The following is a 27,145-nucleotide window of genomic DNA, read 5'->3' as shown; positions in this document are numbered from 1 at the left end:
GATATGTACAAATTAATGTCGACATTTGTCGATGCGTTGGCTAATGTGCGATGAATTTATCTACTCGTACTTTTATTTACGAAACGCATATCAAGAAGAGTCAAATCGGTCATTAATATTTCGATAAATCGTTATATTCATTACAATGTAAATTGTACAGCTGCATAATTACGTACCATCACGTGAGAAAATACATATTTTGGGATTAGTCATTACTGTTTAATAATATATTTCAGCTATTAACACCTAATGTAAAAATGCCGTTTCTTTTTAACGTGCACAAACGGGCATTCGCAATTAAAAACATATACTACAAAGTCACGTTTGGTGTGAAAGTTTTACCCCACATACGATTTAAATAGGTATATAAGTACAGATAGATTAGTTAAAATGGAGTGGATAACGTTATCTGACGAATTGACATTATATTATAATGTTCAAAATTTATGGAACAATTGTTAGGTACCTAGGTCCTAGATATTTAATATACATAATATTATTATGAACCTCCTCGTGGGTGTTCCGTATTATCCACCCACTCAAATATTTATCTTTCAACTTTTTTTTTATTACAGTGGACGCAAATTTCGGGATTTCTGATAAATATAATTATTACACTAGTTTCATAACTGCAGTCGATTACAGTGTAAACACGGCTTTTAGCCGTCTGTAAAATACTGATTGACTCGCCCTGTTACGGTGACATTTTAAAAGCAGTTGACAAATCGGATCGATGATTAACGACGACTGCCGTTCAATAAGTGAATGGAAAATGCATTTACATACGACGCATACAAGACAATAATATGATGTGCATTGTTGAAACTGTCATATAGATTGAATGTTGACAGTTATAAAAACATTGGAAACCATCTAATTCCTCACATTTTATGTGCTGTCGATTGTAAGTACCTACTTACAATAGTACGGCGTAAATGATCATTATACAAATACTTACACTACTAACTACTGTAAATACTTATCACAGTCAGAATTTTGAGTTTCACTTATAAAACAAAATGGTTTTTAGCTTTGTTCACGATCGGATTAAGTCTGTCAAACAACGTTAAGCAATAAAACAACCGAAAATGCCATAAACAATGAATTTAGTTATTCATGTCTCCAGTACTATATGCATGACAAATTTAGACCAAACGAATCCAACCTAACTATTTTGGTGTCTGTAAGGCACTAGTTACTATGAATTTGTCTTATAATTAAATATATACGTATGTATATATTTCTCTATGAATCGTGAGTGACGCATGTATAAAACCATTTTTGTGTAAGAAAATTGCTCTGAATGTCACTCGATTATTATAGATTGCAAAGCGAACACTGCATATGAAATTGTAAGGTAGGTTCCTTACGTTGAGTTAGCATTATAATATATGATAAGTAAGGAAAACTTTAGGAAAAACTTGCATAAAATCCTACTTTGATATGTTGGAATTTGTTAGAAAAGTAATTTTCAGAATTTATAGTCTAGTATACTTTTAGTTTCCACAAAATGATTATGAAAAGAACCGTTAAGTTTACGCCAAGTCTAATATCAAAAATATTAAGTTCTTCTTTGTTCAGAACATTATAATAGTCTTTTACATAATATACAATACGCTATTTACACCAACAGTTTATTTTCATAACATAGATTACATCATATCATATCAATTTCTAACGATATTTTAATCATTTTAGCGTTTAATTTATAGATTAAACATGCCTTATTCTTCATATTTAATTATATGGATATTTCAGTTTTTTTTTTTTTTTTAAATCAGAAAGATTAAAAAAACGTCAAATAAGAAGACGTTTTTCCAATTTTTATATGATATATATATTAAATGCAATTCAACGTTTTTCTTTTGTAAGGCGAAATTGCTTATGTTAATATTTCGTGGTTTATGATTAAATTATTTGATTGTAATATATATTTTTTTTTTTTAGTGTTTCTCATGATTAATAAAATACGTGAGTCTTAAAGCTATTTTTGAACAAGTTTAATTTTTACTACATTTAAAGTGTATTGAAAATGTAATATCAAATGTAAGAGTGTAACAAAAAGTATAATTCAATATCATGTAACGTTGTCATACTTAACTCAATGTTTTCGAAATTCAATTAAATGCCATTATGGTCATGGCAGATATATAATATATATATTATACCTATAATAATAATATAATTGTTGACACATGATATTATATTATTTTATATTATTAATATTATTTTGTATTTAGGATTTGTAATTTGTGTCGGTTTCGTTCGGTTTTGATAAAGACGAAATTCGGGTCGATCCCAATAACACATTATTACAGACCTATATTATATTGTATGATTTTTATGTCAGTCGCGTAGTATCGATGTAATCGGCACCGTCTTGCACAATCGTAATAATTAACATCTAATAAAATTATAAATTTTTTGCCATCAAAATAAGGTGCGTTACATATTGTTTTAACTAATTACTCCTATCTGAAAATCAAAAACAAAAAAGCGTCACAACAATAATAATGAGCGAGTAAGCATTCGCCGTTTCCACGTCCTATGGATCGAGGTCGTCTTTGCACTTGTCAGTATAATACTATATAATATACTTATAATTTATATACATAATTATAATAATTATACTGTAGTATACTTAATAGATACATTAAGTCACAATAGTTCGACTTACTTCCCTAGATTATTTTGCAGAACTCTTTTTAATGTTATTATATGTACGTTGAACCATGAGTGGTCGGAATTACAGAAATTAAATCAGAAAACTCGACAAACGAATATCTGAATAAATTGTTTTAATTTCGTCGTATTTGTGTGACCACAGTGTATTTACTTTATATCTAACTAGTGCGCAGTTTCATTCGTTTTTGTTCATACTTACGATCTACTGTATTAATTACATTTAGATGCATAGCAGTGGTTGGCAATGAAAAAAAAAAAACACTTGAAATCAAAAACTCATGAATCTGTTCCAACAAGCTATAAAAACTTACAGACTTATTTGTTTATTTATTTAAGTTATATATTTTTAATTATTTTACTTTCTTACTAATTTTCAAACTTGTGTGTACAAAGATATACTATAAAAAAAAAACTTTTGTTGTTTTGCATATTTAGCTCTTCATTAATTATTAATGTAGCATTTTTGAATATTTTTGGATAATCTGTAGATGATTAAGACTGTGATAAGTTTCGTGCTTAGTCGTGCAGTATTTTTCTTTTCTTGAAAGTTAATTTCAATACCAATTGTTCTATTATTTTTGAAAGATCTATAATATTTAAAACACAAAGTAAAAAAGGAGGTCAGCGCATTTCGGTGGTGCATGTTTGTCTATTGTCCCTTCGGTCCTTCGACAGGATAGTGTAATTTTACTGTAGGTATTCGATTTGAATGCAATATGATTTCATTCGATTAAAAACAATTCTGAGCGGACGAGGGGGGTCTTTTTTATTTAATTTTATTCGTTTCTATGGTGATGAACAAAGCCATAATTATTTTATATTACCTACATAATCGTGAAGTTGTACATTTTTTTCTCCTTTAACCGCTTTTATTTCGAGTATCATTTTGAAAATCGAAAAATGACCTCTCTAAAGTACCATCTCAAAAACATGACATTTCAGAAAATATGCTACACTTGTACTTTTGAGTAAGTTTAGGGGGAAAAATTGTTTACAGAATAAAAAAGAAATAAACACCATTGTAAAACCAATACATTCCTCACTCTGTTCAGAATCTAAAAAAAAAAAAAAATATTTTTGTTATAAATATTATAAACTTCATTAGTCATTTCAATCGAAGAATATTATTTTCATTAAAAACTATTTTACGTAATTATTGCATTTAATTATTAACTAGGTTGGTTTTCAATACACACACAAAACACGTACTTATTACTAGGTAACTATATAATTACATTATAACACAATTAATAGTGTTAGTTTAATTTAATTTAATTTTTAACATGGAATTTTTAGTAGTAACGTGTGCAATTATATATAATAATTTTCTTAGTGTAACAAATTCACAGTTCAGATTATATAATATTAATTAAATATTTATAAATTTGTATGCAATTAATTTACACTGCAAAAAAAAAATAATAATTATATTATTATATGATAATATATAAAAATAAATATGATATGATTAACTAAAATATTAATGCATACAACCTTCATACACAAAAATATATTAAATATTAAAGGACGTATATTTTTAATATAATTATATCTATTTTAAAATAAGGACATATAATTATAAATGTATTTTGTTTTAGTAAATACAATAATAAGAATTATAAGTAATAATACAACGATAGTATATATTTGCGGTGCTATACGAGAATTTTATTTTCACAAAGAGAAAAATGATCGGATTCAATATACATATATACAGAAGCAGAATAATACTTATAATTTTATAAAAATTAATATAAATACATGTTTTTAGCTATACTGATGCATACGTCCATTTCTAAGAGCTTAGAAATTCTCTATTGTCCGATATTCAACATTATCACACTAATATTATATTATTATATAATAACATAATATACATAGAACACATGCATTATATACCATCATTCGTACATTGTTAAAAATATATATTATGTTTATGCAATATCCGTGCTTAATTATAATGTATCGTTTAAATAAACATAACTGAAAACATTGTAATTTACTCTTGTATTTTTTTTACTCCTTGATTTGTTTTTGCATGGTTTTACATAATTGATTTTGAGCTTTGATGACTGAAACACACATAATTTCATATTTTGTTGTTTCGTATAATATTGTTGTAGGCATGTATAATATTAGATTATACAGATATTACATAATATATCATATAAAATAAAGTATTATAATTTATAGTAGGTAATATTTTTTTTTTCTTAGTAATGATATGACTAGTAATGCATGTATGTCCAGAAGATTAGGAAAAAATGGAAAAGGAGGAAACAAGTAATAGAAAAAATTGATGAGAAAATGTTGAAAAACATAGATTTTATTGCAAAATATTGTGATTCTAATTTATGAGTTATATTATTAATTATAATTATAGAATAAGTAACCTATAAGTATAAATGTTAAGTTAATTGATAAAGAATAATGAATAATGTAATAATACGGAAATAACAAGTCATTCTTTCAATCAATATAGAATTATTTTAAAAGAATTTTTATCTTATTAACACTTTTTATGTATTAAAGTTCATACATATATAAATTATACATACCTATTTGATTTTTAATTTTTTTGTTTTAAAATTATTATATTTTGATCCAAGTGCAAAAAGCTCTCGATTACACTAAATTTCGAAAATTGACGTTTTAAGTACAGTATAGTAAAAAAATACATGTATAGCCAATTTAAAAGAAGAACTTACAGAAGCAAACTTAATTAACATTAAAAAATATTAAATAAAAGTGTTTGTATTTTTTTTTTATAGGTACCTATTTACAAATGTTGCAATATAATAATTATACCTGAAATAAGAAGTGTATTAAAACACGAATAGTATAATATTTAGTTTGAAATAGTTTGATCATAAACTGCTTGGTATATATATTTTGTAATTTTCCTCGTTTTCTAGAAATACTGATATGTATTGAAGTGTAAATACTTATTAAAATATTAATTTAAGGTTTGTTTTAAAAAATTAAATACCATTATAAAATAATTTTAGTAACGTGCTTTTCAGAAATATTAATTTAAAATACGTGTTACTCAGAAAACATAAATAAATTATGATTATATTATTCCTATTTTTAACGATAAATATCTCGATCGTCAAGACATTATTGATTTACAAAATAAATATTATTTACACCAATGTTTCAATAAAAAATTAATTTATTAAATGCAAAACAAGAACAAACGTACAATGAATGTAAATAAAACCCATATATTTATCTATATAATCAGAAAAAATACATAACTTTAACATTGTATATTTTGTTTAGTCATTTTTATTATATATTTTTTTTTTTTTTAAAGAAACAAATTTCAATGAAAAACAAATATTTTTTTAATAATGAAATTCAAATGATACTTATTTTATGTAATATTTTTTAATTTCAATTGAGTATGTTTCTATTAGTTTTTCTTTTAGGTTGACTATACAAGAGTCTTTTTATTTATAATACTGAACTTAAAAGTAAATTATGCGAATTTAAACACGATTCTACATAATAGTTTTTTCGATAAAAAAAAAAATCAATAACTTGCAAATTATTACTATTATATTAACTTTATAAAAATCACGTTTAGAAAAATGTTTTCAAATAGTTGAAATTTAATTAAAATTATAAAAATATTCGGAAATTATTCTAAAAGAGTTTTTATCCACCAGACAGTTATTTTTTAAAAAAGTTTTCGAAAAGCTTAAATCATTATTTAACATATTATAATATATCATACAGTTTTATGTATTGCAAGATTTACAATTTAAAAATATAACAAACATTAGTTGGAAATATATTATTTTGTACGATATTTATAACGAATAAAAACCGAATGAAAACTATTGGAATATGCGCACTGGCCAGTAGTTCTCCGTGTAAACTTACGATTATGCAGCTGTTGGAAAGAAAGAGTTGGGCTTCCCATTAATCTATACTAAAGCCAAGAATTAAAAATTCGATGAAAAGACGTTTACAGGTGAACAAAACTGATTCTTACCAAATTATACATATTTATACTAAGTTCGACTTAAAAAATTATATATTCGGCAGTTGGCTTGTACAACTGTACAACCTTGTACTTGTGATACTCACTAGATTAGGTGCACACTCACTGCACACAGTATGCTTACAAAATATAGTTGACTCAATGTGATTGATAAACGGATGTTGTCTGATCCTCGATAGAAGACACTGATCACCACCGAATATGTTTCTTAAAATTAATAAAGTACACTTAAAGTTAAGTTCTGGCTACGTGAATCTTCCAAACGGTACGGTATACGTGTTTCTATTTATATTTCTATATCTGTTTAAAATAATATTTAATATTTGGTGTTTAAATTTAAAATAATGAATTATACAGTAACTTGAAAACTATCTTATTTTATTAAAAACAAAAAAAATGAATGTTTGTCTGTTCTTAGCTCATGGATTCCTCAACTGATTAAAGAATCTTGATGATATGTTTATCGTATATGTATATAGTAATCGTTTTTTATATACCTGTACTTCCGAATAAAATTGTTACGAACAGAAAAATACCTATTTTAGTATGATACTATATATGTATATGTATTATATGGTCAACAATTATGTGAAGTGCAAATTGTATTACGTGAACACATCGAGTGTTGTACGCGTGATTCTATACAAAGATATTAATATATTAGTTGGATAATAATTTAACACGTTTAAATTTTAATATTACACTTATGTGAATTATACATTTATACTCGAATATAAAAGATTATAATAAAATCTTATAAATACATTTTCAATTCGATAAAACCATATTATTATGATTAAAATAATATCGTAATATTTACTAAGGATAATAATAATTACATTATGCGTTTTTCATAATTCAGAATTTTAAATGTTAAGATTTTAAATTTTTATTATTATTTAAGCCAAGCGATAAACCAATTATCTGTAAAAAAAAAAAATACTTTTATATTGCAGTAAAAAAGTGGGTAAATATAAAATGCATAAAACAATCACTCGTAAAACTTAAAATCATTAGATTTATACTAATTATTATAGTAAAAGTAGTACCTATTTAGATACAAAATATAAAAGTTGAATTATCATTGTTAGAAATTCAAATAATGTTAATTTTAATGTCCATTAAAAAGATTGAAGGAAATTTAAAATTCTAACAAAAACCATTTCTTTTATAGTTTTATGTTAATATCGTTTGGATTAAAAAGTTATTATACTACATAATTAAATTGAATATTTTCAAAAACACTATATTATAGTTTGTTCATTTCACAACGGTAAAATCGTAAAAATGTAATTTTGTACAATACAACACAATAATCGTATTATTAGACAGTTTTTTTTTTTTTTTTAGAATATTTATATTAAATGTTTTATAAATTAGTAATAACAATTCAAAAATACCTGTTTTATACTTGTAGAATTTAATTACTACAGAAAAGAAAAATCAAATGTTCGCTTTTTTTTTATTACTATTATTCAGAAAAGCCTTCAACTACATAAGCTATTATCCTAGATTAATTTGTTCTTTTTTTGTTGTAGCTGCTTATGCCATATTTCCACAGTGAAAATATTATTAAGAAGAGTGGAAATATTTTCAAGTGGAAACTACTGCTAATATTAATTCATTTCAAATAAAATGTACAGGCAATATCAAATTTATGTGAAGGATAATCACAACATTTCTTTTGAATATTATAATTTGAATCCCTAAAGATAAGACTTACAACGGGTATTATGACACTGTAGCTGAGTATAGTGTAAATCTAAATTAAAAATCGGTAATCTCAAAAGGTACAAAGTGTACCTAAACACTTCGAATTTTAATGTAAGCACCACAAACTCATTGATAATTATAAATACTGATAAAAAAATCTTGAATACTCACCACTATTGGTCATAATGAACTATTAAACTTGGTAAATATTTGCATCGAAAGAGATAACAGCCCGAATAGGTATCTACTATTTATATTAGGTAACAAACAAAACAATAAAATAACAATGTTTAATAATACATTTTTTTTTAAATAAATTTGCTAAAAACAAGTTTACCTATATTGTAATTAATGTAATTTAATCTTTAGTATAATATTATTATTTATTGATAAATAAAAGTATTTTTTTTTTAACACAAAATCTATTAATTAATTAAAATCTATAGTTAATTTTATTTTATTAATAGAGATATAAAATGTAAAGGAGATTGTTTGTGGTTAATGAGAAATTTGAGAGGGGAAATTCCTTACTCCTTACTCTATACTAGTTTATTTCCTCTAAAATGTGTCAGATGTTTAATCTCCTCTAATATTGTTGTATGATTTGTGCTTATGGCAACAATATACAAACTAATACTAACAATTTTTTATTATTATTATTTATTTTCTCCGTTTTTGTAACATTTTTCACTGATGATTCGCTCCTATTGGTTGCAGAAGAAGGTTCTTATGTAATACAATTTTAGGAAAACCCACCAGAAAAGTACAGAATCTTGATGTAAAAAGACAACAACAATGACGTAACTGTACAGCAAGAAAATAAACTATATTTTTGTTTATTGTAAAGTCGCTATTGGTTAAAATTGAATATAATAGTTGTAGACCTGTTTTTATATTTTGTCAAAACCATAACAAAAAAAAAAAAAAGAATTAGTGAAATAAGTCGAGGTCCATCATAACTCTCAAAATCACAGCAACAAACTAACTGAACTCTTTATACCAAGTTTTATTATTTTACCAACAGGCAACAATATAAAAACCACGAGATGGCACGTTATTGTATTTTATCCACTGTATTAAAAAAAAATATAACTTTTAAACTTAGGGTTAGAAATTATAAACTTACGTACATATCTCGCGGGGTCCACAATTCCCCACGGATGGATTGCCTACCTGATAATATACTTCTCGCATAATCATAAGAGAGTTTCACGGACAACGCCAAGCAAAATGACTATAATATTATTACTGAACTAACTCATTGACTGATAAACGTAGAGCGTGAACAATGATAGATCAATGCTTGCAATTTACACGGTACATTCGTACAATCGTATCACAAATTTAGTGTGCAGTAAGAAAGCATTTTATAAAATTCGCATTTTAAAGTGGTGCTTGCACAAGTTTTTTTGAGAATCAAAATAGTTAATGAAAATGTCTAAGTTTTGAACAACGTTTAACCGAATATTAAATAACAAATTAATCAAAATTCAAATCATATTATAGAATTGACATTTTAACGGGCGACGAAATGTACGGGTTGTGCGAGGTAAAAACCTGGAGACAGATAATTATATTATTTATACATATAATTATGTTTATAAATAAATTTAGGTCATTTTTTGCTTTTTTTTTTAACTATAACACCAGTTCATCGACTTTTCGTAGCTATATATATTGTAATTATCGGAATTATTATTTGTCCATACCATGTTTCTAGGAAAATAACTGTGAAAATTGACAAAATACTTCTTTACGGTTGCAATGACAAGATCGAATTTCAGGTCTAAAATGTGTACGACGAATGAATCTCATAGAGTGCTCTTATTTTTTTTTTTTTTTTTTTTATCGAAATAGGGTCTCCCACGCTTTTTTTTCTACCATTCACTATACACATTTTTCGTCACGCTCAGACTGTTATTATCAAAAACTCAACAGGTAAAATATATTTTCGAACATTTGAGTACACGAATTCTCGAAAATACAGTGTCCCTCATGTGTTCATCGCTTTTAAGATCGATCTTTTTATTTTTGATATTAAAAAGCTATTCATTTTTCTTTCTCGTTTTAGCGAAATAATATATGACGTGATGGCGCATTGAGTAGTCATAGTGTAGGAATAGGATTATACTAATAAACTTTAAAAATCTAAAGGAAGCATTATGATGAAAATCCTATAAACCTTACCGTACTATATCATAGCCAATCCAACAGAAAAAATATTTTTCTATTGCTACACTGCAGTGTGTCTCAACCGTATCAATCCAATCATTTATATCCGTGGTAGATAATTACATCTTAATGTGAATATTTTTCATCTATAAACCATTTAAATATAATAGTATACATATTCTTATACATTACTGTTTTTTTTTTTTTTATAGAAAATGTGATATTATGGTCTTGTAGAGGCTTTTAGGGTGTTACGGTATTTTTGAGATGTACTTTACTATTAACGGCCTTAATAAGACCGTTCAGTCTTACAATTTACATCTATGAGCTGCTGTGACCCCCCCCCCCCCCCCAAAAAAAAAGAAATCATTACAAATTTTTCAAAATTGATTTCTGGTAATAGCACTAAAATCCCACAATTTTCTATTGACACAGTTAATTGAATAATACAAACGGGTCATATTGATTAATAGTTAATTTAAATTACTAAATCAACGAACAATTTAATTATATCGGGTATACTAACTGAAACATAATATTATATTTTATAAATACTAATCATTTTAGATGTAGGTAATATTTTTTCTAAAATCGTACTTCCGTCATTTTTATTAGAAAGAAAACGTGTTGGCCACAAGGTCAAACACAGCGAGACGTCCTACGTTTATATTTATTGTATAACATGGTCAATAACGTGAAAACTGATATCAGTGGCATGCTTTATTAAATTTCACAAGAGTAATTCACAGCTCTTTCAAACAATATTATCGTGTAAGAACTTACGCACGTGCTGTTATGGTATACACTATAATAGTACTTTACGTACATACATATTATAATAAAATGCTCGATAAATGTCGAGCAATCATTAATATTTTTTAATAGCTAGACTGAGGGCGACTTTTATTTTTGTCAACGTTTAAGTTTTTATTTTTTCAACTAGTTAATATATTAATACGAGTATAACCGTATACCATTATACCCACGTAAAATTTTTTGGTTATTTCTTCCTGAACGAAACTGTCTTAACATTAATATAACTTGTACTTTTAACATGTTGTCATGTTTTGTGTACTCATATTATTATATTTCAGTATTATTTATATAACGTGCATTTATTGTGTCAGATCACATTTAAATCTATCTTGCGCACTTTCCGAATAGCTTTGGAATGGCATGATAGAATTTAAAATTAAAATATTAAGTGTCACGGCACTCGTTGTTGCGTAGCTATTTTTTTTTTTTTACAAACGTACCCGACCAAAATATAATACGTTTTTTAGTACATATTAATATAAATAAACCAATTTTTATAGATTTTTTTTAAACTCAATTTCCAAGTGTGTAACGAAGTAATGTACATCAATCATGCTGCATCGTCCTACAATAATCACTGACAATAATTTCATAATCTGTTTAGAAGTTATAGGTACCTAGAAGGAACGTATACTTTGTTTTATTTTTATAAAAATTGAATCGATAGGTATTTTTTTGATTTTCTAGTCTAGGCAAGTTTAATTAAATTGAAAATTATTTCTTCCAAGTTACAAATTAGATACATTTTTTAAATATTTTACCAAACGCTCTAAATAAGACAATATCGTAGAGAAACATAAAAACAATTGTAAAATAGTTTCATACAAATAACATTTATCTCAACCTCAATGTAAGTAAAATGATTAATTAATTTAAAAACAGCATGATATAATTATAATTTTAAGATAAAATTCAAAAAAAAATAGTTCACAAACTAAATCATGTTCAAAATAAAATATCAAGCCTTAAATCATACTATTTATTAATAGAATACCTGGCCATAAAATTTAAGTTACACTTATAATACTGTAAATAATTATGTACATTCAAAGAAATATGAAAATAAAATCATCATCATAGTAGTATAATGCACGCATAAAACTATCAACTAGACTGTATAGTTAAATAAAGCACTCACAAAACTCAGTTAAATAAATGTATATATTATTACCGCATTGAGATGATATATGTCAGTATTACATACTATCATGGCTAGTAACGTCGTGATCATAAATGTGGATAAAAAAAAACTACAACGATTAGCTGTTATTCTATGGTAACAAAAATAACAAAATAGAACGTATCTATCAAGTTATAATAATAATATAAAATGTATGTACATAACGTGAAGTCGTGTGTCGATTATATATAAAACGTTTTGTATAAGTTATACGTGTACATCCTTGTCCGTTTAAAATCGTATGTAAATCCCACGTAAGCTCATCATAAAAGAACCAAATAATGTATTTTATCGGTTGTTTACAAAACTGGCATTGTACTTATGTACTGTATAATAATACTCAAAGGAACCATTTGAAGTGACAAATAATTGTTAATGATGATTTGGAAATGTCTAATATTGAGGATTCAGCTAGATTTGATAGTTTGAAAGTTCTAAACTTAAAATTGTTTAAAAATACATTTTATGTGGCTCGTTTTCTTTTTTTACTTTTTTTTTTTTATCTGTTACCTATGAAAAACAAAATATTATGTTAGTAAATAGTTTAGTTTTGGAATAATTGAGATGATTGACATTATTTTTGATGAATATTATTACCGGCTGGCGTGAATACGATATGACATTATCGTAATTATTTCTAATATGAAAATAGATTAAGATTTATTTAATTTTTTGGTTGAAAATAACAACTAATGATAACTGTTATAATTATGTTTAATTATCTTTAAAGTATGTTAAACATACTTAATATTTTTTAAACTATTTGAAATTAATATCGTACAACTGAATATCAAAATATATATTTAAATGGATTTCATGAATGAGTTATTTTTATTTATTTATATACCTATACATAATATGTACACTTATAGAGTATAGATACCCTTGCAGTGATATCACGATGAAAATCAAACGTGAAAATCTTACTTGAAGAGTAGAATAACATAATAATATCTTATAATACGTCGTTAAGTATATTATTAATTTAGTTTACGAAATCGCATTAGACCGTACGAAGCTGCTGCATCAAATTCCCTCCCTCTGCCAAGTATGAGAGATTAACCTACTTGTACTAGTTTCGACTCGCGTACAATCATCGAGGCGACGATGGGTGCGCGCACACATAAACTACTTGATAATAATAATAATAATAATAGGTGTATATAATATATATATACAATACACATATTATTATAAACCAAAGCGAATTCCTTTAAAATGAGATAAAACAAACTCACGTCGAGAGTTAAACTTCTTCGAATAATCACAGCTTCAAAGTGGTGTATTATAAACCATTACCTATGCATTAAGTCCATATGCTTGTTCACGTATCATGTACCTCGACCACAAGTTTAATGTCGATTATTACAATATTATTTTAAAAATGACTTACTCATTAGTCCTACAGTGGAAATCACTGTGTAATTATCTTGATGAGTACTGTAAAAAATAATTTTTCAGGAACGTATTTAAGTATATTATACAAATACTTTGAAAAAAATACAAGTATTTGCGACAAATATTGTTTTAAACATTTTTTTTTTTTTTAATAATCATCAAATTATTTTAACTCTCATATGGTTTTTACTATGCATTTCCTAATTTTAAATACTAGCAAATAATGATTTGAGTGATTTTACAGCAAAATTTAAGACATTAAAAAAATAAATAAATTGTTAGAATTAACTATATAATTACAGTACGATTTTGGAAACGTTTATTTTTACAACGATTTCAAAAATTTTAAATTTTCAGTTAAGAACTTTAAAATTATCAAATATAGCTGAACCCTCAATATTAGACATTTCCAAATCATCATTAACAATTTGTCACTTCAAATAGTTCCTTTGAGTATTAATATACAGTACATAAGTACAATGCCAGTTTTGTAAACAACCGATAAAATACATTATTTGGTTCTTTTATGATGGGCTTACGTGGGATTTACATACGATTTTAAACGGACAAGTATGTACACGTATAACTTATACAAAACGTTTTATATATAATCGACACACGATTTCACGTTATGTACATGCATTTTATATTATTATTATAACTTGATAGATACGTTCTATTTTTTTTATTTTTGTTACCATAGAATAACAGCTAATCGTTGTAGTTTTTTTTTTAACCACACTTATGATCACGACGTTACTAGCCATAATAGTATATGTAATACTGACATATATCATCTCAATGCGGTAATAATATATACATTTATTTAACTGAGTTTTGTGAGTGCTTTATTTAACTATACAGCCAATTTGATAGTTTTATAAAAAGTTGAAATAACATTAAATGTTTTTGAACAAAGTTTATATTTTAAAAGCAATTTTGAGTAAAAACTTATATTACTGACAACTAGTTAGTGATTGCGCTTTTTTTTTTATATAGAATACAACTTTAATAACACATTTTAATGAAAAAATGTATATAATTTGACTCCAAACCTACCTCTCTTCCCCCAACTAAAAGGTACTAATGTTATGTTAAAAAAAATAAAAATATATTTACTACTATACAATATTAAATTAGCAAATTAGCTCATATCTTGTTTCTGTTTTCTTTTGATATAGTCGCATTCTCATGTATATATTGTATATTATTATGTGCGAATTTGAAAAGTTGAGAAGTAGGCATTAACAAATAATTGAATAATCGTTATTTGTTCGGTGTCCGCTGTCTTCACAAGCTATATCCCTTGTGTGCATGATAATTCATCCTGTACTTTTACTCTTATTTTATCCTTAAATAAAAAATTTTAATGGAATTCATATAACTTTAGAATGTTTAAGAACCATATTTTTAAATAAACTTAATTTATATGCCATTTAAAGGGAACAGTGTCGTAACTACTCTCCGCGGCGCCCTTGCCGAATTTTATTTTGGCGCTTATTTTAGTTTTATTTCATAGGTATCTATAATTTTTTTATAAATATAATAATATTACATTTTTACGTGTTAATCAGAATACTGCCATAGTATATCTTTTTAAATAATCGAGTCTTAGTACCAAGTTACAAAAAAAAAAAAAAACATTTTTATTTAACTCAAACGGGCCCCTTACATTACTGCACCCTTGGCAAGCGCCCATGTCACCAACTTCTAACTACAGCACTGCAAGGAAATCCTGTGAAGATACGGGTGGCAACAAGTTGCGTCCCATTGTAAAAATTTCTTCTGAATTATTACGGCCTACGTTTTTTGGGTACCTGCATATGAATCCCGACCTAGGTTTTTTCAATATATAATGTATATACGAATTTCAGCTAAAATTGTATTAATTAAACATTTTTGAAATATAAAATTATATATACTTAACTTAATTTTCCTTCCTATTTTTTTACAGACTATAGAGCTCTCATCTGTAGCACCAGTACTATAGGCAGGTTAAAAAATCGATAAATATTATTTTCAAATCATTTGTGGAAAGAAATTTATATCCATCGATTACAAAATATAAACTACGATTTTTCTTACTATACATAGTTTTCATTTCATTAGAAAAAAAGTAAAATACAACCAAATTATAATTGAAATCCATTAACGGTGAAACTTTCTAAGCTGTACAAAAGCAACGAATATGGTGTATTTGGTATTTTGGTACGATTTGTATCATCGTACTTTGTACAATCATTATTACATAGTCGACAAGTTATTATTTCAAATATAAAATTATCTTGATATTATGTTATGAACTTATACTATGACTGCTGATTGTCGTTATTATTGAACGGGAACGATAATAATATTAGGGAAAAAATTTATCTGTGCGCAACTCTGTATGATGCGAAAAAACTCTACTTGCAATTCGGATTGGACGTTTTTTTCTAGTTATCTTTGGGACGTAACTAGTATGCATCCGACAATACAAACATATATATTTTTTTCAATTAGAACTATTCTTTTAATTCTTATGTTTTTTAATAAGATACAAAAATTTTTCTGACCGTTATAGTTTCCTAGGAATCAATCAATAACAAATATATTATAATATAATGTAACTCATAAGTTAAAACATTAGAATTTTTCATTATATAGCGCCTATAGTGTAACAGATGAATAATATATTTACATTACTATAGACCCTATGTTGATAAATATTTTTAATCATAATATTAGAAATTATTACATCATGATTTAATTTTTTCCATGCAATGGAGAAAATATTAAATAGTTTCTTCATAAATATTGAGATAATCTCTATTTTTCAATTTTAACTAGTCAAAATCAAAATTTCAGAGGGTGGTTTCTGATTTAATATGTATTAAGGATCAAATTCCTTAATAATGTCCTTGCATAATACATACCTTCTAATTACTAAGAATATAGTAATCTAGTATTTATTACACTCGGTTAATTTTCACAAATTATAGAATATTAATAATACATTTATATTATTAATTATGTATAATCATCAGTGGCGTGTATACGGAGGTGGTTTTCGGGTTCAATCCCCCCACAGAACAAAAAAAAAAAGTTATTTAATGTTAAATAAATATTTTATTACGGGTTTTCTAATAACTTAACAATGTAGATAAGATTTAGACTGTCTATATAACTATCTAAGACAGGTTAGTCGGATTATTTGGTGTGGAGTATTTCTGCGTTATCTTTATTGCAATTTGAGTTACCCAGATAGGGTTTTTAAAATTTGAAACCCCCCTCCCAAGAAATTATTGAAAATATGCCACTGATAATCATCATACTTCCCTTAACATAATACTAACATATCTTATAAGCCTAATAGTATCTTTAGTATGCATAGTCTAATAACTAAAAAACTATTCGTTTGTATTTTGATTTTAGAAACACCAAAAACTTCAAAAATATCAGTTACATAAAAATGATGGTTAAAAAGTTGTTATTTTAAAAATAAAAAGTTGGTATCAATACAGACATTTGTTAAATAACATAAAAAAATTCAAGGATTTTAATTGAAATTTCAATTTTGAATAAATAAATTTTATAGAAAAATCGGTATTTAGCATGCATGGTCAATCGCTCTGTATATGATTATGTAGTCATAATACGCACATTATAAATTCTATCAGTAATGTATTATAAATATATGATATAAAACTATTTGCATAATATAAAATACTTAAGGATTTTATGTAACTTGAATATGATTATATTAATGTTGTGCTAAAACAAAATTTTTGAATATATCTCTCAAACTGGGTTTGATAGTTGATACCGTTGTAGCAACATTACTCCGAGTGTTGGATAAGACGTTATGAATACAATTCAACAACAACAATAGTTTATCGGGATTCGGATTGGTAACTCAATACAAATTTATGATTTTGAAAACCACTGAATTATATTACCAATTTCTCCGGATTGTTAATTTAAATTCTTGATTTCTTTTTATAATTTGTATTATTCTTTAAATGTTTTATACATATATTTTTTTTTATAATTATGGCTATAAATTATAAAATTTTAATAAAAATATCAATGATTCCATACGCTATTTCTGTCGTATTTTTAAAGGCACGTCAAGTATGTAAATATAATTTATTATACTACTCTTTTATTATGATTTAAGGTTTATGGTTTTGGTGTTTTTACTCACGTAGTCACGTATGCTTGGTAATTGCTTGACATCTGATGAATAAATTGTGATATGTTATGTAAACGTTCCTTTAATTTTGGTTCAGTGGCCCATAATTAGTTCATCAAATACATTAAATCAACAAATTAATCAATTTTCAATGCGATCCGTCATTAGATTAATAAGAAATATATTATTATATTACCTAGGTGTTAAAATTAATCAATTGGTGCAAATGCTCCAAAATATCAAATAAATATTTATATAAAATAGTTGCATCCTACTTATCAACACTATCAATATTAAATCGTTAACAATATATTAGTATATTAATTGATCAGAGGAGTATAAATTATAATGAGTAATACTAGTACTATGAGTAAGTAGATCTGAAAATCAATTCCCCAATTTATTTTCTAGTTATTTCAATTTTGAAAAAAAACTTATGACTGAGTGTTTTAAATATTTTTGTAATAGTAACATCTTAAAATAAAATGTAGTAATGTTTAAATATTAAAATCAAAAAAAAAAAAAAAAAAACAAGAAAATGTATCCCAAGTAAACCAATGACTAATTCAAATCTTTTTAGAAAGATTATATCGTTTTATTTGTTGTATAGATATTATGAGTTAAATAATACTTTACCCACTCATGTATATTGTATATTGTGTATTTACGTACCCATGTAAATTAATGAAATCATCCTATTGTATATAATGACTCGTTTTTTACGGTATAAATAATAAAATGCATATTAATGATATAATTTTATTATTATTACTGATCGTGGTGGTTTGGCTTTATTTATAAAATCTGTAAAAATAGGTATAAATTATATCTTAAAATTAAAAATCAGAGTGACGTGGAAGTTTTGTCATCTATAGTCCGTTTGGTATGTTCTTAATTAGATGTTATTTTTAGGTTCATTAAATTAGTGGTGAGTGGTGACTCATTTTATAGGAGAGTGATAGTATAAAATATATGTACCTGTTTCAACTTAAATCTGAATATTAAATTTAATTGGATTAATAAGCATGTCAAAACTTAATGCCAGAAAACAAATTTTCCACCAAACTTAATGCTATATTTATATTATAATAAATTATAAAAACTGTTTAAGCGTTTTTGAAGTAGGTACGTCTATGAATTTTGCCCACCCACTTTATTCAATTAACTCTAAATATATATGAAAAAACAGCAAATGATTATCGTATAAGACCAAATTGGATTTCAAAATTAGCAAGTTATTTATTTTATCGTAAATATAATAAATTATCAATTAGGTAAGTTAATTTAAGTAAGCCGCCAGGCACCTAAATGGCCAGTATATGACCAACATTCAGTTTGCGCTAAAGGTATCTCAAAATAGCGAATAATTAGCAAATATTAGATAAGTTACCTTTATTTTGCTTAGCTTACCTAATTAACATATTATAATTTGTTAATTATTTTTTATTTTTTGGCACATCCTTGAGGTAAATTGAATAAAGTTTATGAGCTACCTAAACTCTGTCCATCTTATAAGTAATTAATCAAGAAAAATTTTAAAATAATTTGCTAATTTTGAAAATCAATATTCTATTATTTGGTTAATGTTTGCTATTTTTGGTTTATATTTAGAATTTATTGAATAAAGTGAGTGCATCGAGTTCACAGACGTATTGGAGTTGTATTTATTATTTCATATACAACAACACTATTATGTATTATAAAAAATGAATTATTTTAATTTTCGTAATAGGTTAAACGTAAAAAGTTATGAAAAAGGAATTAAGAGAGAGAATGAATCGTCCATAGAATAAGAACTTGTTTTTAAATTTTTAAGCCATCTCTATAACAGTTTAGTATAACCATAAAAGCGTGCGCGTAGTGTATACATGGTATGTTCTTGTGAGTTGTGAGATAGAAGCAGATAATTTTTTAAAGAGCAAGGGTATAATATAAACAACTCCTAAAATAGGTTTTTAGAAAAATAATAAAATTTAAGTTACGTTAAATGTTCAAAGATTAATGACTACGCGATTTGAACTATACAATTATATCTTTATATATATATATATATATATATATGTCTTAATAAAAATATATTTTTACAAAAAAAAAAAAAAAAAATTGTCAAAAATAAGAAAAATATGTGATTTTTAAAGCAACGGTAATGATGATTTAGGAAATAGAATGCATTTTTTCTTTGAGCACACATATTTTATCAGCCACATAATTTGCGATTTACATTTGCGTATGGTAAAACATAAATATATTAAAATCTTAATTTATACGTAACTCAGTGTACTATAATAATATACTTTAAATAACACAAATATTCGTATTCCTCGAATTTTAATATATTAAAAATAAACAAATTTCCATTTTAATATGGTTATCATTATATTGTTATAATTTATATATTACAAAAATTTAAAAAAAAAAAATGTTCTCATGCATATATTACAGTATATTGTTATGCGTGTTACGGTTATTTAAAGTTTTGCTAAAAATAGTTGTTTCACCATTGTAAAATCGGCCGACGTCAACATCAAAGTGTGAATCATACTCGTTATCGATCAAGTAAGTACAAGATGTACTAGCCAGTAAATCTCGTCACTGCTCAGTGCGCTTGAACCATGGCCAGGAAACGAATATAACATACAAAATTCGAACACTGTGTAGGTTCTTCAAATTTCATATTATATATCTTTAATTAGTATACACTATACATATATATTTATACTGAACTATAGGTTATAATATAGTTGGAATAATTCAAGCTATATGAGAATTATATATATATATCTACTATATACTAGGTCAGAACAAAATATATTAAATCAATAATGCCTTCTACCACTCTCTCACCACAAAACAAAACAAAAAAATGATTTTTCTTAATAAATAATAATAATTTTCGATTATAATATGTTTAATTGGGTTCTATGTTCACGATTACGATATTATTATATTAAAATAGCAAAAATATGTGCATTTAAAATTCATATTTAAAACATGACAAAAAAATTTTAATATCAACTTTCATTTATTTTACAACTTTAATAAATTATTATATTTTACCTTATATTTATTTTCTACTCTCAATTATATTATTATAATATATATTTTACTAGCAAGTATGCTGTAAATTCATTACTCATTCTTTGATGACAGATTTTTTTTTTCAAGTTTCTATACATTTTATTTTATATTTTACAATAATATATTATATAAGAGTGTTTCAAAAACACATTAAAAATACTAGGTTAGGTAAGAGGTACCTTTGCGACAACTATAAATGAGTAGGGCAATATTTCTAGGTAAAAGTTATATTTTTTACCTCTGCGTTTATTCTCGTCAATTTTGATAATGGACCATCTCGGACTAATATTTTATACTTACATACTACGGCTGATACTTAAACCATACAACAAATATATATATATAATTGCGCTTAGTGCGTCTTTCAATTTTCTCGAGTTCTTTTCCACACGATGTCATGTCAAACTGTACCCGTTCGCTGTTGTACAATAACACATCTTATTCGTACATTATTATTATGATAAGTCATATCTTGTGCAAAGAAAAATGTTAAATGGCGCTTTCGTAGATATTTCATGGTGAAAATATTGTTGGTCTTTCTTTGTGTATTGTTAAAAAAGTAATAAATATTTATTACTAATGTATAAAAATTTTGAACTATATAAAAAAAAATGTCTAACGTCTTGGTAATAATACTTCTGATTAAATGGCTTGAGATTAATAAAACGACGTCCGGTCCAGTAACTTGTGGTGCAGAAAAATCGCGAGACTTATACCTAATACATACTATATTATAATTTTCGGATATCGGTATAATTCAATGTGCAATTATACATTGATTGTTTATTTTATCTATTTTTACACTGCAGTTAGGGTTTTGAAATTTTAAAATATAATGTTCGTGAAATATTATATTTATGTGAAATTGAAAATAAACCTTGAAAAAAAAAAGTTTTTCTATCAATATAGTGTTCTAGTTTTATACTGAGAACGAGAGGATATTTTTATTCTATGCATTTTATAAAACAACGATAAGCCGTTAATATACAGATACGATGTAGAAGTTGATTTATACTTTTATATAAAACAGTTTAAACAAAACTATATAATCTCAATTATTAAAATCAAACTCATAAGTCACAAACCCAAAATCATAACTCAAAGAACATTTTAAAAATGAAATAAAACTTTTTGATATTTCATAAATAATATAAGTATTTATAAACTATAGTAAAACGTTATTGATATTACTAATCAGTAATCACAATACTTCTATTATCTATATTAAGATAAATAAAATATATATTTTTTTAATTGTATTCAAATAATATTTTAAGAAAGGTGTTATTTTCAAATACAAAACTTTTATTTCAAAATATGTAAATCAATAATTTTCTTACGACCGACCGTCCGATCACATAATAAAAACGAATGTTCATAGTGATATGATTGAAGCCACAGCGGACGGATCAATCAACGCAAATTATTTCCGTTTACAAATAGTTGTTCCACACTTCACATACCTACCGTAAATGAGCATTTCCTCTACCAATATACTAAATACTTACTTAAAGTGCAGTTTCAAATGCATTTCTATGTGTAATCGTTTATGTACATGCGTAAACACATATTTATTTTCTGTTTATTTATACACTAACGTATTATATTTAGTTAGTAAATTAACAATTTATTAAATATTGGACTTGTAGTTGATTGAATTTGTACGTGAAAAACTATGAATAAATTAACAAAATTTACCTATTAATATCATATTGAGTCCATTTAATTTAAAATGTTTATAAATACCTACATTATAGGTGTAACATTTAATTAAAATTACGTTTTTCATAATTATTATGACCTAAATGTAAATAATAATATACGTAATCAAAATTATGATATATTTTTTTCTTATATTTACATAATAATATCGTAGAGTTGTTTTAAATTATTAAAGTTTTACATTAATAATAAATAAATATTTGTATTCCTAATAAAATATATTACTTATTAAAACATTATTGCAAAACATTAAAAAATATCAAGGTTACACTGATTACGTGTGACAAAAATAATAATCACACAATATTTTATAATAAAGAATATTTCATTGAATCCATTTTTAACTATTTTTCAAGGTTTATTGTTATAAATAAAAAAATAATTAAAAATCATTTATTTCATTATTAAAAACTATTCTATAACAATAAATGTATCGTTTATACATAAATAGTACATTTAACTTATAATCACAACAAAAACTTTTTGTAAACTACGTGTAAAAATAGCTAAGAAAAAAATATTAGATCTTTAAGCACTAAAAAGATGTGATATCATGAATAAATGCTAAGTATATTCAATTTAAGTAAATTTATTTTGTTTCAAGAATTTATTTGCTTGGCGAGGAATTATTTAGAGTAGTATATAAATATTAATAATACTATTTTTATAAACAATAATAATTGTGGTTTATAATTATTTGTATCTATAACGTATAGCGATTAATTAAATTCGTCATTAATTAAAACAATACAATAATATTATGGTAAAACACGATGAGTGGTATGTTGTAGTCAATTTAAATGGCCAAGTACAAACCAATTTTCCTGATTTCCCGATTTATAGGGTATTCGACCTTCCAACTCCATTTATGTATCTATAACACAATATTAAAAATATAAATTATTTATTAACATTCGATGGTATTGTTGAACTGATTAAATTAATTCCTTTCATTAAAGATAAACCACCTGGCACCTAGCTATTCATTATTTATCGGTATTCTATTCACATTTCGGACGAATTCGTGTATTTCAATAATTATTGGCATAGTGAAGTCTTCATTGTTTTTTTGAGTTTTTTGCGTTTCGTCATTTAAAACATGTACTTATTGTATAAACTATATGGTTCATTTTGATAAACTATGAGTAGATAATTTTACATTTAACGTGATTTAAATTGTAAGCCATCGGAACAGCTTTTGTATTAGTACTATGAGTATCGAGAGTATAAATAACAACATAAACGTTTGCCGACAGTACTTCGAAGTTTGCATTGTTGTCGATTAAAAACTAAATCGACATAATCACGATTATTGGATCGAGTTCAGAATTATCGCATTGTCTGTGTGTATAATCAATAATCATGTACGATTATAATTGCGGTCGAAAATGTTTGAATGCATTAAACATTAGACTCTGTGTCCTATATTATAATAAGACATATAAATTATTATCGCGTGTAAATCATTAATGTATGTTGGGCGTTAAACTGAACCGTATAATTTCCATCGAAATAATCAATAGCTGCAATCATCAGTGGCTAATATTGATAGAAAAGGATAGCAATATACCATACATTTTAAGAATATCATCTATACTCGTTAATATTGAAAGAGAGAAAATGAAATTCAATAACAAAGTTAACACAGTTTTTGGAAAAATATAACTTAAGTTTTAGGTTCCAACATAATATGCATTGGTATTGACGATTTTTTTTCTAAAAATTGTTCTTCTTTGTAACCTATGTGAGGAAATTGGGAACTCGCAGTCCATATCTTAATATTTCTATGCATTACACACGAGTAAGTACACAACTTTAAAGCATCTACTTACTTTTTTTAATACCTCCGATAAAAATAATATTGCTCGTCCGTAATACAAAATATAAGCACTTTTATTTAACACGATGGTTATATAACATGTATGCAATAAGCATCCCAGTCCCATTACATATTCCAAGTTACACTGGAAAAATCGAAGTTTTAGAACTCCATTTTTTAAATTATTGAGAATTAATTTTTAGAAGTTTTAAGGTCATCGATTTGAAGCAATAGCTAAAATTAACTGGGGAGAACGATTAATTTACTCACTACTTCCGCATAACTTTACCAACAAATTATGAGTTCAAATATTCTAAAAATCAAATAAACTTGTATAATACACAATACGTGTCATATTAAATATTTTGAAAAAAAGTGAGGGATTAGCATCAAGTCTTCACACACGTAACAGTTATTCTGTATGGCGCATTATATTTTTAGGTAGCAAAATTCACATTATCATGATTATTTCGTTTTTTGATATTATAAATCACATATACCTACTATAAAATGTTTAGTCTTCTATATATACGATGAAGTCTACAAAATAGAGTTATAAGATGATTTGAGTTGGTACAATGTATCTTTTATGCATATTATATATTATCATCATCGGGAAATATCGTCTAGTTACATTTTCGATAATAAATTGAAAATATGTGTTTACATAACGACTTTGTACGATACATTATACTAAATCTTTTGAAACCTATCAGATAATATTACATAACATACCTGTTTTATGTTTAGCTTTTGATTTGCATTTTGAACTATATAAAAATAAAAAATAAAAGACTGTATTATAAGTAATAATATAAAAATGTGCACACTTTTATAGAAAGAAAAAAAACAGAATAATAAAGCAAAGTTATATCTATTATACATTTTTAAACACACATTCAAAATGCATAATATATCTATGGAATAATAACCGTTTATACCTACCTTTACCGATTTTAACATTTAACCATTATCTTATTCTCATACGACTAAAATATTAAATGTTTGTAATAGGTGTATATTATTATTATTTCCGGATAAAGGTCTGATCCCGATTTCTGAAAAATATACCCACAACGTTGTAGATACTAAAAATAATAATGATTTTTATAATATAATACTATTTTGTAATTGATTTATACTCGGAATTATTGATATGGATAATTAATACCTAATAAAATAAAACAATGACCTCGTTAATTTATGTAAAAGTTAATGAAATCCGACTGAGAAAATGATACGATTTGTATTGTACTTTGTACCACTTGATCCAGATGCATAATTTATACGCCATAACTGACGGTCATCGTGATATTAAAATGTTCATCAATCACAAAGAGCATAATATTACCATACGCTTTCCTCTTGTCTATATTGCACACATTGACAAATTGTTTTACCACGTTTTGTCATTTTGCATCGATCTATACTTGATCGTTATTAGTGAAACGGCTTGCGTCGTCGTTTTATGAAATACATTTCGTTATTATTTAGAACATTAAATTATAGTGCCCTATACTCTTATACACAATAATTAGGGACCGGATTTAAATGCTCTTTAAATCATACAAATATTCTCTTAAAAAACATCCGAAATGCCCTTATAAAATACATTTTACGACAAAAAAATTCCATATATTTTTTTTTTTTTTGATATACAATTTAGTAATTTATAAAACATGTACAATTGTTATTTTATTAAAAATGTTCCACAGTGAATAATAAAGATAATATAAACATTTAATCGAAATGAACTGAATGATTGACAATGTTTATGGAAAAACTCTATAAACGAAAACAACTTAAATATTAAGACAAAGTAAATATAAACAATTTATTTTTAGATAATATTTTCAATAGGTTAAATTTGTATTATACATTGAACAAATATTCATTAAAACTAACAAAATGACTCAATAATGCTAAAAAAAAGCAAGATAAAATTTTTAGTTTATGAGCACCGTTACATGAAATGAATTATGTACTGTGCATGGAAAGTATTGTCTAAGATCAACCAAAAAATATGTACTTTGCACTAAAATCCGAGCCCTATAGGTAACGTAATTCAATGGTTAATCAAATTACTCGATTAATTGAATCTGATACTTGTTTAAGTTTCAGGAACTAGGTTCCATTTAATGTTGCAGTTTTTTTAATATATACTTGTATACTTGAGTTTATTCCTATGAGGAAATAATGACACTTACTAATTTATTTATTGTTTATTTGATGGGTTTACGAGAAAATATATTATATAAACCATAACATATACCAAAAAGTATTGTCATAATATAAAAAGTGACGACTAAAGATACAGAGAAGTACCTAATTTAAAATCTTAAACATAACTTACGATTAAATTATTCTGTTAAAATT

Source organism: Aphis gossypii, chromosome 1 (genome assembly GCF_020184175.1).
Source record: "Aphis gossypii isolate Hap1 chromosome 1, ASM2018417v2, whole genome shotgun sequence".
NCBI classification, from domain to species: Eukaryota; Metazoa; Arthropoda; class Insecta; order Hemiptera; family Aphididae; genus Aphis; species Aphis gossypii.
This window is presented reverse-complemented; position numbering follows the sequence as displayed.